This window comes from Meles meles, chromosome 8 (genome assembly GCF_922984935.1).
Source record: "Meles meles chromosome 8, mMelMel3.1 paternal haplotype, whole genome shotgun sequence".
Taxonomy (NCBI): Eukaryota; Metazoa; Chordata; class Mammalia; order Carnivora; family Mustelidae; genus Meles; species Meles meles.
Genome location: NC_060073.1, coordinates 96,240,635 through 96,257,624, shown reverse-complemented (window position 1 = coordinate 96,257,624; position 16,990 = coordinate 96,240,635).

Sequence of the window (16,990 nt, the reverse complement as noted above, 5' to 3'; positions counted from 1 at the left end):
CACTTTTGTTTTGTTTTGTTTTTAAAGATTTCATTTACCCATTTGACAGACAGAGATCACAAGAAAGCAGAGAGGCAGGCAGAGAGAGAGAGGATGAAGCAGGCTCCCCAGCGAGCAGAGAGCCCGATGCGGGGCTGGATCCTAGGACCCTGGGATCATGACCTGAGCCGAAGGCAGAGGCTTTAACCCACTGAGTTACCCAGGCGCCCCATACTTTTGTATTTAAACTACTTTTAACTACTTTTAAAGCTATAATAAAAATAACACACTTGAATGTGTTCCATGTCATTTTTTTAATTCACTAATTTGTTCTGCCAGATTAACTTGGTTTGAAGCAGATCTTGGAATAAAATTGTGTCTTCTCTCTAGTTCAAATAATCAAACTTTCTGTAAATGTGTCATTGATTAGAAAAGATGTGGCTTGACAATGATCTTTGTAATTAGGCCTTCACAAGGAGGGTAAATGGGTCCGGGAGTAACTGGGTGATGGGCATTAAGGAGGGTACGTGATGGAATGAGCACTGGCAACTATGCAATTGATGAATCACTAAATCCTACCCCTGAAACTAAACTAATAATACACTATATGTTAACTAACTTGAATTTAAATAATCTAAAAAAAGAATGTCTAAGGTAAAACTGTATAATGAAGGACAACATTACACTTTAAATGGTAGAGAAGTCCTGAATCTGCCAGGTTCCTGTAGGTAAGATAAAATATGTCATTTTATGATAGTTTAGTATTCTAAGATTTAGTATTTGTTCTAATTTTTTGTTATTTTCTTTTTTAAAGTTTCTATGAAGTTAAAGAGAAAGTCTTGATATTTTTGAGCTTTTATTCGTAGAAAAATTTGCAGGGGAAAAATCAGAAATTTTCATTTTGGGTTTCATAAATAATTGAAAGACCCTGAAATAATCTGATATTTTGACATAGACGACAAAGGTATTCTAACTTCTTATTTTTCCTGTGATATCGAACAGCTTAAAAGATTACAAGATACCAAGTGCATCTTTCCTAACAATGGTGCTTTTAAATGATTACCTAATCTATTCATTGATGCTCTCCAAATTAAGAAATTCCAGCATTCATTAGGTCTGTTTAGTAATTCAAGTCTGAAGCAAAGTCTCCAGTATTTTTCTTTCAGACTTTTGGATAAGTTCTATTAAAGGGGTATTTTGACGTGCAAGGAGAGCTGTCAAGGAAAAAATATGTATATACCATTTGCAACTTCTTATCCATCTATGTGATAGGATTCTCAATGCTGGGCACACACATAGAAATGTAGAATTAACTTGTATCCTTACCTTACTATAAGTTAACAGGATTAAAATTTTTCCATATTATAGAATAGCCTCCTTACTCTCTTTGGATGACTTATAATAAAGTGAAATTTTGAAACCTGGAACGTTGCTAAAATGTGTGAAAAACTATGAATCTACTGAATGAATGACGAAGTCCTTGATGATGATTAAAATATTTCACATTAGATTGCATTTGAATTTTCAAAAAATGGATGGCCTGGAACCCAAATGATAAGAAATAGAAGTGATTTATTTTCCAGAAAAGACACAGGGAAAGAATGAATGGCCACGTTGATTTTCTTTTATCTCCCAATTGATTCTTAGAAATTAGGAGAGATTAAAGCTATCTTGGGAAAAGATAAGAAATACGGTATTTTCTGGGGAAAGGTGACAATAAACACAAGTAGAGAGAGCTGAGGTAAATACTGAAGATGAATGTCAAAATTTATCTCATAGTAAGGATTACTTAACATTCATAGAGTTGCTCATTTAACATGCAGTTTATGGACATTTCACTTCTAGGAAAATAGAGTGGACATACTTTCCCCTGTTGCTTGGACTTCATATATAAAACAAAAGATGACTCTAAAAAGTAGAGAGAACAAGGAAGACTGGCAAGGGAACTCGAGGTCTGAGAAACACAGGTGGTGAGTTGTAGGCTTCCTTTTTGATTCATCTATCCAGACATGCATATAAAGATCCTGGCAATGAAAAACACCAACAGGTGTAGACAGAACAGAACACACACACACCTAAAAAAGTCCTGCTGGCTTAGACAAATGGCTAGAAAAGGAGCAGCCTAGAAAGACAGAAAACCTTTAGTTTTTAAAAGGTTTATTTATTTATTTATTTATCTGAAAGAGAGAGAGAGAGCTAGTGGATGGAGAGGCTGAGGGAGAGCATCTTCAAAGCAGACTCCCATCTGAGTGTGGAGTCAGGACTTGACTGGGGGCTAGACTTCCACTGGATTCCAAGCTGGATCTCACAATCCATGAGATCATGACCTGAGCCAAAACCAAGAGTCCAAAGCTTAACCTGCTGAGCTACTCAGGTGTCCCTAGAAAGAAAGAAATCTTTTAAATGATATCACTGTACTTCAACCAAGCATCATAGAAAAAGGTGTGGTCTCATCGTCACCCATTTTAGTTAAAGCTGAGGGGTGGGAGTGCATAGTCACACCCACCAGGCTGTAATAAGGTACCCTGACATCCCTCCTGGGGTGCATTCAAAGTCCAGGTAGGGATTCAGACTTTTTTTTTTCCATTTTATTTATTTTTTCAGCGTAACAGTATTCATTCTTTTTGCACAACACCCAGTGCTCCATGCAAAACGTGCCCTCCCCATTACCCACCACCTGTTCCCCCAACCTCCCAGCCCTGATCCTTCAAAACCCTCAGGACATGGAGAAACAACCTGAGGGATTCAGACTTTTAATCAACTTCCAAGTTTCATTTCAAATTTGATCCCCAATTGAAGACTTCCCGACCCTTTCTAAGTAGTACTTGCCTTAATGTGTTCCCATAAGAGCCCTAAACGCATTTACAGGGTGGGGCTCCTGGGTGGCTCAGTCTGTTAAACATCTGACTCTTGACTTGGGCTGAGTTCATGATCTCAGGGTCATGAGTTGAGTCCCACATCAGGCTTCATGCTCAGAGGTAGAAGGCCATTGCTTGACATACTCACCCTCTGCCCGCCCCCCTGCTCAAATGAATAAATAAACCTTTGAGGAAAAAAAAGACATATACAGGATATCACAGAATATCATAGTCTTCTTTTTTGACATTTTACTCTCCTTTGGATTATCCCAAACCACTCTGGTTGGGAGTCAATCACGTTTGCTTTATGATTGTAAAATTCAAAAATTAATGACCTAATTATGGATTTGAGTTATATTTAATGTTATGTCAGAAAAAAAAAAATGCTGTGGGATACCAAGACAGCCATGTTCAAAAATATGAAAGGATATCTTATAAAAAATGAAGGGATCTTGCTCTTATTGCCGATCTCGTTACTCCAAAACTTTGAACTAGTTTTGATATGTAGACATTACAGGAAAGTAAATTTGATTTCAGTATGACAGGACAGTTTGAAATTTAAAATTTCATTTTTTATGGGACTAGGAGGTCATCTAGGATTATACATTGATAATTTCCTCATTGGATGGATGTTGGTAAGAGGACCGGGAAGTTACTGGAGATGAATCTGCTCACTTTTAATTAGCAGGAATGTCTAATTTTTGCCTTTTTCAGGGTCAACTCTCAAAAATTCCACTTTTGTTCACAAATGAAGGGAATTTAAAAAAAAAACAAATAACATAACATACTATATAGCTTTAGGTCAAATTTTAAAATTTGGATTAAGACAATTTCTCTCAACTTAAAAAAGGCGATTTTATACTCTCTGAAAGAAAAATGCTTCTTTTCAGTTATCCAGGCTTTTGTTTTGATTGGGTTCTGGGCTTGGCTTTGTTTTTGTTTGCTTATTTTTAGACATATATTACGTTCTTAATGCAGGTAATAAGATGTGATAGCTTTTAGATTGTACCACATTTAGCCATTAGCACTGCTCAGTCAGTTAAATTTAGAGAGTGTCTCATTCTACAAATAAAGAAATTGGGGCTTATAAATATCACATATCTTACTTGAAGTCATTATGGTAATCATATTTACCATTGCTATATGAAAGATGTTTTACAGATGCTACTTCTCATCTACACAACTCAAAAGGTCTGAGGTTTTGGAGGTACATTTTTGCTGAACTGTGTGTTATTGAGAAAAGTGTGCAAATTATTAAGGTTATAGGTCTTTGAATTCTCTGAAAGTGAAAAACCACTTTGTATAACCACTTACTGGGTAAAAATATAGACCACAACAAGACCCTCGAAATCTACCTTGTCATCTGTCTTTGTTCCTTTTCCTGCTAAAGGTAAGCACTAGCCTGATTTCAGTAACCATCAATTAGTTGTGCCTGGATTTGAACTTTTCAGTCAATGAATTCATTTATGTTCCCTCTTGTCTTTGTGATAATCATGTATGTGATTTTGAATAGTAGAACTTCACTATTTTCATTGCTGTATGTGAATGGATTTTAGGAACATATCATTCTACGGGGTGCCTGGGTGGTTCAGTCATTAAGTGTCTGCCTTCAGCTTGGGTTATGATCCCAGGGTCCTGGGATCGAACCCCACATCAGGCTCCCTGCTCATCAGGAAGTCTGCTTCTCCCTCTCCCACTCCCCCTCCTTTGTTCCTGCTCTCTCTCTCTCTCTGTGTCAAATAAATAAATAAAGTCTTAAAAAAAGATTTTTTAAAAATATTTTATTTATTTATTTGACAGACAGAGATCACAAGTAGGCAGAGAGAGAGGGGGAAGCAGGCTCCCTGCTGAGCAGAGAGCCTAATGCGGGGCTCAATCCCAGGACCCTGGGATCATGACCTGAGCCGAAGGCAGAGGCCTAACCCACTGAGCCACCCAGGCGCCCCCATAAATAAAATCCTTTAAAAAATTTTTTTTAAAACTCTATCATTCTACAGTCAATGTACATGGTGTTTCCAATTTGGGATCTTTAAATAGTATCATTATAAACAATTTTATCTATATTTTTATAGTGAATATGTATATGCATTTCTCTTTGGGTATATATTTATGAATACAATTGCTGAATCAAAGGTATTCAGCTTTAATAGTGCAGATTTTTTTTCTAAAATTTCCAACTAATATTACTACCATCGACAGCGTGAGACAGTTCCCATTGCTAAATATATTTGTCTAAATTTGGTATCACCAGCATGTTCCTTTTCATTTTATATATTCCAGTGGGTAATGTATCTCTCTAAAGTGTTATGATGTTAAACATCTTTTCAGATAAGCCATTTATGTATCTCAGTGGTCAAGTGTCTGTTTATGCTTTTGCTTACTTTTCTTTTAATTGGTTTTCTGTCTTTTTAAAAATTATTTGTACAATTTTTATAGATTGATTTGTATTTTGACATTATAATTCCAGTAGCCATACTATAATCATTCATTGTTTCTAATAGTTTAGAGTTTGTGATATTCTGCACACACAATCATATTGCCTATGAATGACAGCAAGCTTTTCTTCCTTCCCAGTGCTTATATCCTTCTACTTGGTTTTATTTATTTATTTATTTATTTATTTCCCTTAATGCACTGGCTAGGACTCTGGCATAACCTGATAAACAGTGATAGCAAGAAGTCTTGTATGTTTTCCAGATTCAGGGCAGGACAGGGTGGGGAGGGACTTTAAATGATTTAATATTAAATACTTTGCCTGGGTTTTTTTTCCTGGATATAATGTATCAGAGTCTGAAAATTTACTAAGAGTTTGTGTCTGTCTCCTTTGGTTGGTTGATTAATTCTAATTAAGAACAGATTTTTTTTAACTAGTAGACTTCATTTTTTTTAATAATTTATTTTTTTTTTCAGCGTAACAGTATTCATTGTTTTTGCACAACACCCAGTGCTCCATGCAAAACGTGCCCTCCCTATTACCCACCACCTGTTCCCCCAACCTCCCACCCCTGACCCTTCAAAACCCTCAGGTTGTTTTTCAGAGTCCATAGTCTCTCATGGTTCGCCTCCCCTTCTAATTTTTTTTTTAATAAACATATAATGTATTTTTATCCCCAGGGGTACAGGTCTGTGAATCACCAGGTTTACACACTTCACAGCACTCATGATAGCACATACCCTCCCCAATGTCCATAACCCCCTCCCCCTCTCCCAATCCCACCTCCCCCCAGCAACCCCCAGTTTGTTTTGTGAGATTAAGAGTCATTTATGGTTTGTCTCCCTCCCAATCCCATCTTGTTTCATTTATTCTTCTCCTATCCCCCTAACCCCCCATGTTGCTTCTCCATGTCCTCATATCAGGGAGATCATATGATAGTTGTCTTTCTCCGATTGACTTATTTCACTAAGCATGATACCCTCTAGTTCCATCCACGTCGTCACAAATGACAAGATTTCATTTCTTTTGATGGCTGCATAGTATTCCATTGTGTATATATACCACATCTTCTTTATCCATTCATCTGTGGATGGACATCTAGGTTCTTTCCATACTTTGGCTATTGCAGACATTGCTGCTATAAACATTCGGGTGCACGTGACCCTTCGGATCACTATGTTTGTATCTTTAGGGTAAATACCCAGTAGTGCAATTGCTGGGTCATAGGGTAGTTCTATTTTCAACATTTTGAGGAACCTCCATGCTGTTTTCCAGAGTGGTTGCACCAGCTTGCATTCCCACCAACAGTGGAGGAGGGTTCCCCTTTCTCCACATCCTCTCCAGCATCTGTCATTTCCTGACTTGTTAATTTTAGCCATTCTGATTGGTGTGAGGTGATATCTCATTGTGGTTTTGATTTGTATTTCCCTGATGCCGAGTGACGTGGAGCACTTTTTCATGTGTCTGTTGGCCATCTGGATGTCTTCTTTGCAGAAATGTCTGTTCATGTCCTCTGCCCATTTCTTGATTGGATTGTTTGTTCTTTGGGTGTTGAGTTTGCTAAGTTCCTTATAGATTTTGGATACTAGCCCTTTATCTGATATGTCGTTTGCAAATATCTTCTCCCATTCTGTCAGTTGTCTTTTGGTTTTGTTAACTGTTTCTTTTGCTGTGCAAAAGCTTTTGATCTTGATGAAATCCCAACAGTTCATTTTTGCCCTTGCTTCCCTTGCCTTTGCTGTTGTTCCTAGGAAGATGTTGCTATGGCTGAGGTCGAAGAGGTTGCTGCCTGCGTTCTCCTCAAGGATTTTGATGGATTCCTTTCTCACACTGAGGTCCTTCATCCATTTGGAGTCTATTTTCGTGTGTGGTGTAAGGAAGTGGTCCAATTTCATTTTTCTGCATGTGGCTGTCCAATTTTCCCAGCACCATTTATTGAAGAGGCTGTCTTTTTTCCATTGGACATTCTTTCCTGCTTTGTCGAAGATTAGTTGACCATAGAGTTGAGGGTCGATTTCTGGGCTCTCTATTCTGTTCCACTGATCTATGTGAGTAGACTTCATTTTTAAGAAACATTTTAGATTTACATAAAAATTGAGAATATACTACAGAGTCCCTCTATATCCCTATGTATCTACACACACACACACACACAGACACACACACACAATTCTCCTATTATTAATATATTAGGTTGATACATTCATTACAATTAATGAACAAATATTAATATATTATTAACTAAAATCCATATTTTATATTACTGTTTGCTTTTTGTGAAATAAGGTTCTCTAAGTTTTAACAAGTGTTTAATACCATGCATTCACCATTACAATGTCATACAGAGCAATTTACCATTCTAAAGTCCCTTGTGCTTTATCAACTTATCCCTCCTCTACCAGAAGGCTTGACAACAATGGATATATTTTTTTTACATTTAAAGTGAGTTTCTTATAAACAACATGTGGTTAATTTTTTTTTATTCACATTAACAGTCTCTGTCTTTTAATTGGTATGTTTTGACCACTTATATTTAAAATGGTTATATAGCTGGGCAAATATCTACCATATTTCTAATTTGTTGCACTAATTCTCTGTTTCTTTTTTTAACTTCTCTTTTCTGACTTCTCTTGTTTTATCTGAGCCTTTTGTATGGCTCCCATTTTCTCTCTTCTCTTAGTGTATCAACTGCACTTAAGAAAATTAAATCTTTGGGCACCTAGGTGGCTCAGCTGGTTGAGCAACTGACTCTAGGTTTCAGCTCAAGTCATGATCTCAGGGTGAGGTCAAGCCCAAGTTGGAATCCTCACTCAGTGAGTAGTCAGCTTGAGATTCTTTCTCTCTCTCCCTCTGTCCCTCCCCGGTTCATGCATGTGTGTTCATGCACTCTCTCTATCAAATAATACATAAATCTTTAAAAAAAAATCTAGGTGTGCCTGGGTGACTCAGTCAGTTAAGCATCTGCTCTTGATTTCAGCTCACGTCATGATCTCAGGGTTGTGAGATCAACCCCCACATCTGGCTCTAAGCTTAGTGGGGAGCTTACTTAAGACTTTTTCTCTTCCACTCCTTCTTCCCCTCTCCCCTCCTGCTTGCACAGTCTTTCTTAAAAAAGAAAAAAATCAATCTAGGTTTCCCTGGAGTTTGCAGTATACATAACTAATCTAAATCCATTTGCTAATCACATGGTACCACTTTACATATAGGGCAGGTGCCTTATAAAAGAGTATTCCTATTCTTCCCTCTCATCTTTTATAATATTTCTGCCATTCATTTAACTTAGAGATGTGCTATAATCACCTGGTACATTGTTGTTCTTATTAATTTGAATGTTTAGTAGATCATAAGAATAAATAAATAAGTATAAGTAAAATGAAAGACTTTACCTTTTTTCCTCTAATGTGCTCTTGTGCTCCCTCTCTCTCTCTCCATACACACACACACACACACACACACACACACACACACGCGTGCGCAAATCCAAATTTCTGACCTCTCTCACTTTCCTTTCCTCTGAAGAAGTTAATTTAATCATCCTTGCAAGACAGGTGTACCAGCAACAAATTTTCTCAGTTTTGGTTTGTCTGAGAAAGTCTTTATTTTTCATTCATTTTTTAAGGAAATTTTCATTCTATATCAAATTCTTGTTGTTTTTTTTTTTTCTCCTTCTTTCACCAGTGTATTTCCCTCTGTGTGCTTCTTGTTAGCCTGGTTTCTGAGAAGAAGTCCAATGCAATTTTTTATCCTTCTACCTCAAAAGATAAGGTGCTTTCTCAGCCTGGTTTTTTTTTGAAGATTTTTCTCCTTTTTAGGTTCTTGCAATTTAAATATGATATGCCTATATGTACGCTTTTTAATAATCATCCCATTTGGTGGTTTTGAGCTTTTTGCATCCTTGGTTTGATGTTTGTTGGTAATTTTATAAACTTTTCAGCCATAATAACATTATATTTATTCTACCAATTCTTTCTTTCTTCTTCTTCTAATATTCCCATTACACATGTGTTATGTCTTTTTAATTGTCCCAAAGCTCTTGGGTATTGTCTTCCACTTGTTTGTATTTCATTTCTTTTTCCTCTTTGTTTTTCAGTTTGGGAAGTTTCTATTAACATGTCTTTAAGCTCCTTGATTATTTCCTTGGCTGTGGCCAGTCCATAGATAAACCTATCAAAGGCACTGTGTCCATTTTTGTTACAGTTTTTGACTTCTGGCATTACAATTTGATGTTTTTTTAGAGGTTTCCATCTCTTTTCTCACAGTACTCATGTGTTCCTGCATATTGCTCCCTTTTTCATTATAGCCCTTAGTATATTAATCATAGTTCTTTTACATTCTTTATCTGATAATTCCAACCGTGTTGTCATATCCAAGTGTGGTTCTGACTTGTTTTTCCCTTGAGACTGTTTTTTCTTGCCTTTTACCATGTCTTGTAATTTTTTGTTGCAATCTGGACATGATTTATTGAAAAACAGAAACTAAGACATCTAGAGCTTTTAGTGTCAGGTTTTATGTCAGTCTCTCTAGATATTGGACTGTGTTCAATGTTTCCTATAACTTTAGGTGCTAGAGGTTTCAATTTTCTCTGGTTTTCCTTTTATTTTACCCTGTTGGCTTTGGGATTCCTTAATAATTCCTTTTTTTTTTTAAAGAATTTATTTATTTATTTGGCAGAGAGAGATCACAAGTAGGCAGAGAGGGAGGCAGAGAGAGAGGGGAAGCAGGCTCCCTGCTGAGCAGAAAGTCCGATGTGGGGCTTGATCCCAGGACCCCGAGATCATGACCTGAGCCGAAGGCAGAGGCTTAACCCCCTGAGTCACCCAGGTGCCCAATAATTCCTTCTTAAATAGAGTTTATGTCTTGCACCTCTCTTATACTCTTGTTGTGTTTATGTGTTGTTTAGGTTTGGGAATGGGAAGTATTCTATACTGTTATGATTAAATATCAGTTTTTATTGCATCTGGTTCTCTGGTCTGTGTCCTTCAGAAGCTTTTCTTGGATGTGTTTTCTCTCCCTTTATGAGACTAGAAAGGTAAAAGAGATAAGAATTGTCTAGGGGTGCCTGGGTGGCTCAGTGTGTTCAAGCCTCTGCCTTCGGCTCAGGTCATGATCTCAGGGTCCTGGGATCGAGCCCCACATTGGGCTCTCTGCTCAGCAAGGAGCCTGCTTCCCCCTCTCTCTCTGCCTGCCTCTCTGTGTACTTGTGATCTCTCTCTCTTTCTCTCTCTCTCTGTCAAAATAAATAAATAAAATCTTAAAAAGTTGTCTAATTGCACTTCCCCTAGGTCAAATGAGACCCTGGTAAAGTCATTTGTCTTAGAGAATATTTCTTTCTTATGGAAAATTCTCCTGTCTGAAATATAAGAAGATTTTTCAAACTTAGTTGTAAGGACTGCAAAATTCTCGTCCTTTGGCACAGTGACTCTGAGAGAGAATGAGCTGCATTTGAAATTCCTCAATGGGTAATAAGAAGTGTATATGAAAACAATAGTTGAAGGAAATATCTGAGAGGTATTTGATGTGTATTGTAACATTTAATCAAATGGCAATTCGTAAAAAGTTTGTGAGTATTGTTAAACTCTTCTTATAGATGAGAAAACTGATGCTTTGAGAAGCAAATTATAATTTAAATACAATATGTTCTTGAGCAGCATACTAAAAAAAGGAAAAAAATCTTATAATTTTCTACATTTTTAACTTCTGTTATATAAAGGTTTTCAGATACCATTTTATTTTTTAAAAAGTATCCTTTTGCATAAAACATAACTCTTTAGAAAAATATTAAATGAAAATTTTACATAGAGGATTAAATTATTGTTTGATGATAGATTGTGTAGCTGGGAATATTTTGTATTTGCGCATGCAAATTGATGGGAGTATATTTGATTGAGATAATGTTTCTTCCAGGCCTCACAGAATGTTTCACTTTTGAAAACCTAATTAGGCCAATAAAATTCTAAAATCTCCACAGGGCTATCTTCAATTCTGAGAAAATGTCAACCACAATACTAAGGCAGACTAGCCATTCAGGCAGACAAGGTTACTTGTTTATTCACAATTTGTGAAGACTTTTATTTTTTCTTATTTGTCATTTTCCTTTTTTTTTTTAACCTTTTTTCATGGTGGAGTGAATTTCCATTCATTGAAGCACTGAATTCTTTACTACACAGAGGTAAAAGTAAGGTACAGAGATCAACTTCGGGAATGGTGAGGAACTTAATGAAGTGCTTTCCCTCAGAAACAATGAAAACAAAGACAAAATAACTAAAATCAATAATTTCAGAACTCTGGCAAATAACAAAAGATACTGTAATAAATGAAAATAATTTATCCAAGAAAAAGGACTAAAACGTTATAAAACAGTGGGATCTCTAAAGTTTTAACTTGGATCTATTTTCACTTCTGTCTCTTCCCAGCCCAATGGTGTGGTAACCAAAGTCCAAAAGCATTGCAGACAATGGAGAAATCTGATAGCTTCTGGAACTCTCTTAAAAGCACAATCCCCAGAGTACAGTTTTAATTTGTTGCCCAAACTTGGAACTCCCATAGAAAGCAGAATGTGGTTGGCTATTTTATTTGAGTCAGAGCACAGCTTGGGTGGGGTAGGGAGAATTAATTTAAGGCATCACTAAAACAAAGGCAAACAACTGGCCATAGCTCAGCTTCCTAAGGTTAGGATTTCAGATGGGACAAACAAAAGCTTGCCTGTGAATGTCAAAGAAGTCTTATAGAACTAGACAAACACAGGGAATTTTAGAAAGCTCCAACAAATTCCTGGAGACCTTAAAGTTTGTCCAAATTTGTATGCATGTTCAGAAAAAGTCCTAGGAAAAGAGAAAACATCAGACACTTACCACTACCTTACCTTGATGCTCTGTGTAAGAAAAAAGTGAAAGCTAAGTGAAAGCAAACTTCCATCTGAAGTGTGAAGCTGTGCCTTTTCACACAGACCCTCTTGGGAAAATGCAGAAGACATACAGACATGGTGTTTTAAGGAAATATACACACTCATTATTTGCTGTCTAAATTATACTGACCAAGGTATGACTCCTAGGAAGCCAGGTTGAAGAATAAAAACAAAGGACTAAAAGGGGGTGGGAATTACACAGAGCTCAGTAGACAAACAAACTCAAAATCCATAGAATTAGTACAAGAAAGTGCTAAAGAGTAAGTAGCAGTAAGAAATATGACAACAGTAGTAGTTAGCAAAAACAACTTCTGAAGATGGAGAGATCTAAATACAGAGTTGTTTCAATATATTTTCTAGTGTATCAAGTTGTCAGTAAAAAAATTCAAGACATGCAAAGAAACAGGAAATTATAAAATGGAAAATGGCAGCTAACAGAAGGTGTCCCCAAGGGTGTGTGTGGCAGATTCTGTGCTTAGGAGACAAAACCTTTGAATTGGCTATTAAGAGTATGTTCAGATAACTAAAAGAAGACGTATCTAACAAACTAAAGTATGCCAATGATGTCTCAATGATAGAGAATATCAATACAGAAGTAGAACTTACAATAAACAATTCAATTGGAATTCTAGAGTTGAAAACTATAAAAATATAAAGTGAAAACAATAAAAGTTAAAAGTGGCACAATTATAGGGTCACAACAGCAGATTTTAGCTGGTGGAATAAAGCCACAAATACAGGTCGATAGAGATTATCAAGTCTAAGTAGCGAAAGGGGGAAAAAATGAAGAAAAAGGAACAGAGACTCTGAGTTCTTTGAGACACCAAGGAAGACAGAGTAAGTCTTAGAAAAAGAAAAGAGGCAGAAAAAGTACTTGAACAAATAGTGACCTAAAAAGCCCAAATTTGATGAAAAACATTAATTTTCACATTCAAAAACTCAACAAATTCCAATTATAATAAACACAAAGAGAGCCACCACTTAACACTTCACAGTAAAATTTGTGAAAATGAAGATTATAAAGAATATCTTGGAAGCAGCAATATAAAATTACTTTTTATGTATGAGGAACCCTCAGTAAGGTTAACATATGATTTTTCATCAGAAACTCTGGAGAATAAGAGAGAACGGAATGACACTAGAAAAGACTGTCAGCCGAGAATCTATGCCTTGCAAAAGCAAAACTCCCGGTCAAAAGTGATAGAAATGAAGACATTTATAGATAAACAATAACTGATTTTTTTTTTATTAAGAAACTCACTTTTCAAGAAATTCTATGGCAGTCCTTTATATGGAAATGAAAGGACATTAGACACCCATTCAAACCCATGTTAAAAAACGGAGAACAACAATAAAGATAACATATACATTATGAAAGAAAATATGCACTTTTGGTTTTTTTTGTAACTTTCTATCTCTTATCTATTCTGAAAGATAACAATAAAGCAATCATTATAAAGCAGTGTTGATGGGCATGCAATCTATAAAGATGTGATTTATATACAAATAATATTTTATTTGGGAGGGAGGGAAAGGAGGGAAGATGGAGATACATTAAAACAAATTTTTCTATAATATTGAAACTAAGTTAGTATTAACTTAAACCACATTGTTTTAAGATGCTAATTGGAATCTCCAGGGTAACCGTTAAGAACACAACTAAGAAAAATATAGTGTCAAGGGAATTAAAAATGTATACTAGAAATAATCTATTTAACAAAAATTAAAGCACAAATCAGAGAATAGAGGAATAAACAGTAAATAAGACATATTAAAAAACATTTTAAACATGGTAGATGTGCAACCTCCTACCCTATTAGAAATTATGTTAAATGTACTTGGATTAAGTACCTCAAAGGTAGAACTTGGCATAACACATGATCCATCTATATGCTCTCAACAGGATGCATATTTTAGATACAAAGTCAAAAATTTTTTGAAATTAAAAGGATGCAGAAAGGATATACTATTTGAGCAGTAAACAAAAGGGAGGTAGAGTAGTTACACTAATATCAGACAAAATAGTAAGACAAAATGTGTTACTTAAGACAAAGAAAGGAATTTCATTATAATGGGTCAATTGATCCTGAAGATACAAAAATTATAAATATAAATGCAATTAACAAGAGTGCTACGAAGCACACAAAGCAAAAAACCGACAGAGGTAAAGGGAGGAATAGACAATTCAAAAATAATAATTAGAGATTTTATTTATCATTTTCAAAAATTGATGGAACAAGGCAGATCAACAAGAAAACAACTACTTGAATGCACCGTAAACCACGTAGACCTAACAACTAGAACATTTCATTCATTCAACAGAAGTAGAATATTGTCGGTATTGTCAAGTACACATGGACCATTCTCTAGGATCAAAAATGGGCAATAAGACAAGTATGAGGGGCGCCTGGGTGGCTCAGTGGGTTAAGGCCTCTGCCTTCGGCTCAGGTCATGATCCCAGGGTCCTGGATCGAGCCCCACATCGGGCTCTCTGCTTGGCAGGGAGCCTGCTTCCTCCTCTTTCTCTGCCTGCCTCTCTGCCTACTTGTGATCTCTGTCTGTCAAATAAATAAATCAAATGTTTTTAAAAAAGACAAGTATGAATAAATTTAAAATTATTGAAACAATATGAAGTATTTTCTCTGTCCATACCATAATGAAATTAAATTAGAAATCAACAGCAAAAGAAAATTTGGAAAATTCACCAGTGTGAAAAAATTTAAAAGAACAACCCCGAAAATCAAAAGACAAAGAAGATTACATGGGAAATTAGAAAATATTTGGAGATAAATGAAAATGAAAACATAGCATGTAAAACAATTGGAGTGCAGCTAAAGCACTGCTCAAGAACAATTATTGTAGCTGTAAATTCCCATCTTAAAAAAACATGAAAAACCTCAAATTAGTAACCCCATCTTCCACCTTGTAAAATAAAAAATAAACAAAAACTCAGAGAGCAAAAGAAAAGACATAATAAAACATAGGGTAAAAATACATGAAATAGGGGCGCCTGGGTGGCTCAGTGGGTTAAAGCCTCTGCCTTTCGCTCAGGTCATGATCCCAGGGTCCTGGGATCGAGCCCCGCGTCGAGCTCTCTGCTTGGCAGGGAGCCTGCTTCCTCCTCTCTCTCTCTCTGCCTGCCTCTCTCCCTACTTGTGATCTCTATCTGTCAAATAAATAAATAAAAAATCTTAAAAAAAAAAATACATGAAATAGATGGGGTTCCTGGGTGGCTCAAGTCAGTTAAGCTGTTGGATCTTAATTTCTGCTCAGGTCATAATCTGGAATTGAGCCCTGCATCAGGCTTCATGATCACTGGGTAGTTAGTTTGAGGATTCTTTCTCTCTCTGCCTCTCCCCCCACCCACGCACTCACTATCTCTCTCTTTCTCTCTCTAAAAAATAAAGAAAAACATCTTAAAAAATAATAAATGAAATGGAGAGACAAAATCATGGAAAATTATAAACCCAAAATTCATTCTTTGAAAAGGTCGACAAATTTTTTAAAAAATTAACTAGATTGACAACCAGAAAAATAGTGAAGACACAAATTGCTAAAATCAGGAATGACAGAGGAGATATCAATACTTTCCTTGCAGAAATATAAATAATAATGAAAAGTATGAAGGGCACACTATCAACAAATTAAACTTAGATAAAGGGGCAAGTTACTAGAAAGATGTAAACTAACGAAACTGATGCAGGAAAAAATGATAATTGGATATAACAACAGACATAAAACAAACAAAAAGATTGAACTAGTAATATAAAATTTCTTCCCTCCAACAACAACAACACAGTTCTAAGGCGGAGTTTATAGCAATAAATGCTTACGCTAAGAACCAAGAAAGATCTCAAATAAAGAATCTAATTTTAACCTATCTTTAAGCTAACTGAAGGAACTAAGATAATAGGAACAAAATCCAAAGTTAGCAGAAGAAAGGGAATAACAAAGATCAGAGTAGAACCAGATGAAATAGATACCAGAAAACCAACAGAAAAGATCAACAAAACCAATACCTGTGTTATTAAAGATTTAAAAAAAAAAAGGTAGGTCTTTAGCTAGACTAAGAAAAAAAAAGTGAGAGAAAACTCAAATAAATAAAATCAGAAATGAAAGAGGAGAAATTATAGCTAACACCACAGAAGTACGAAGGATCATAACAGGGTACTATGAATCACTAAGAAATTAGATAACATCGAAGAAATTGATAAATTCCTGCAAACATTCAACATACAGAATGAATCCTAAAGGAGTGGAAAATCTGAACAGGCCAGTAATGAGAAAGGAAATAGAATCAGTAATTTAAAAATCCCAAAGAAGGGAAACCCCAGGACCTAAAGGCTTTACTCATGAATTCTACCAAACATTTAAAGAAGAATTAATACCAGCTCTTCTCAAATTTCTCCAAAAAATTGAAGAGGGGTGGAGGTAACTCCCAAGATCTTCTTATGAAGCTAATATCATCCTGATAGTCAGACAAAGACTGACAAAGTCAGACTAAGACTCTACAGGAAAAGAAAATCACAGGCCAATATCCCTGATGAACATAGATGAACATGTTCTCAACAAAATGATAACAAACTGAATTGAACGTCACACTAAAGGATCACATTACGTGACTGAATTGGATTTATTTCTGGGATCTACGGACGGTTCAGCATACGCAATCTATAAACCACGTTAACACAATGAAAGGCATAACTTACATGATGCAGAAAAAGCATAGGACAAAATTCAACATCCTTTCATGACAAAAAAAAAAGTCTCAAAAAAATAAGGAATAGAAGGAATTTACCTCACCATAATAAAGGC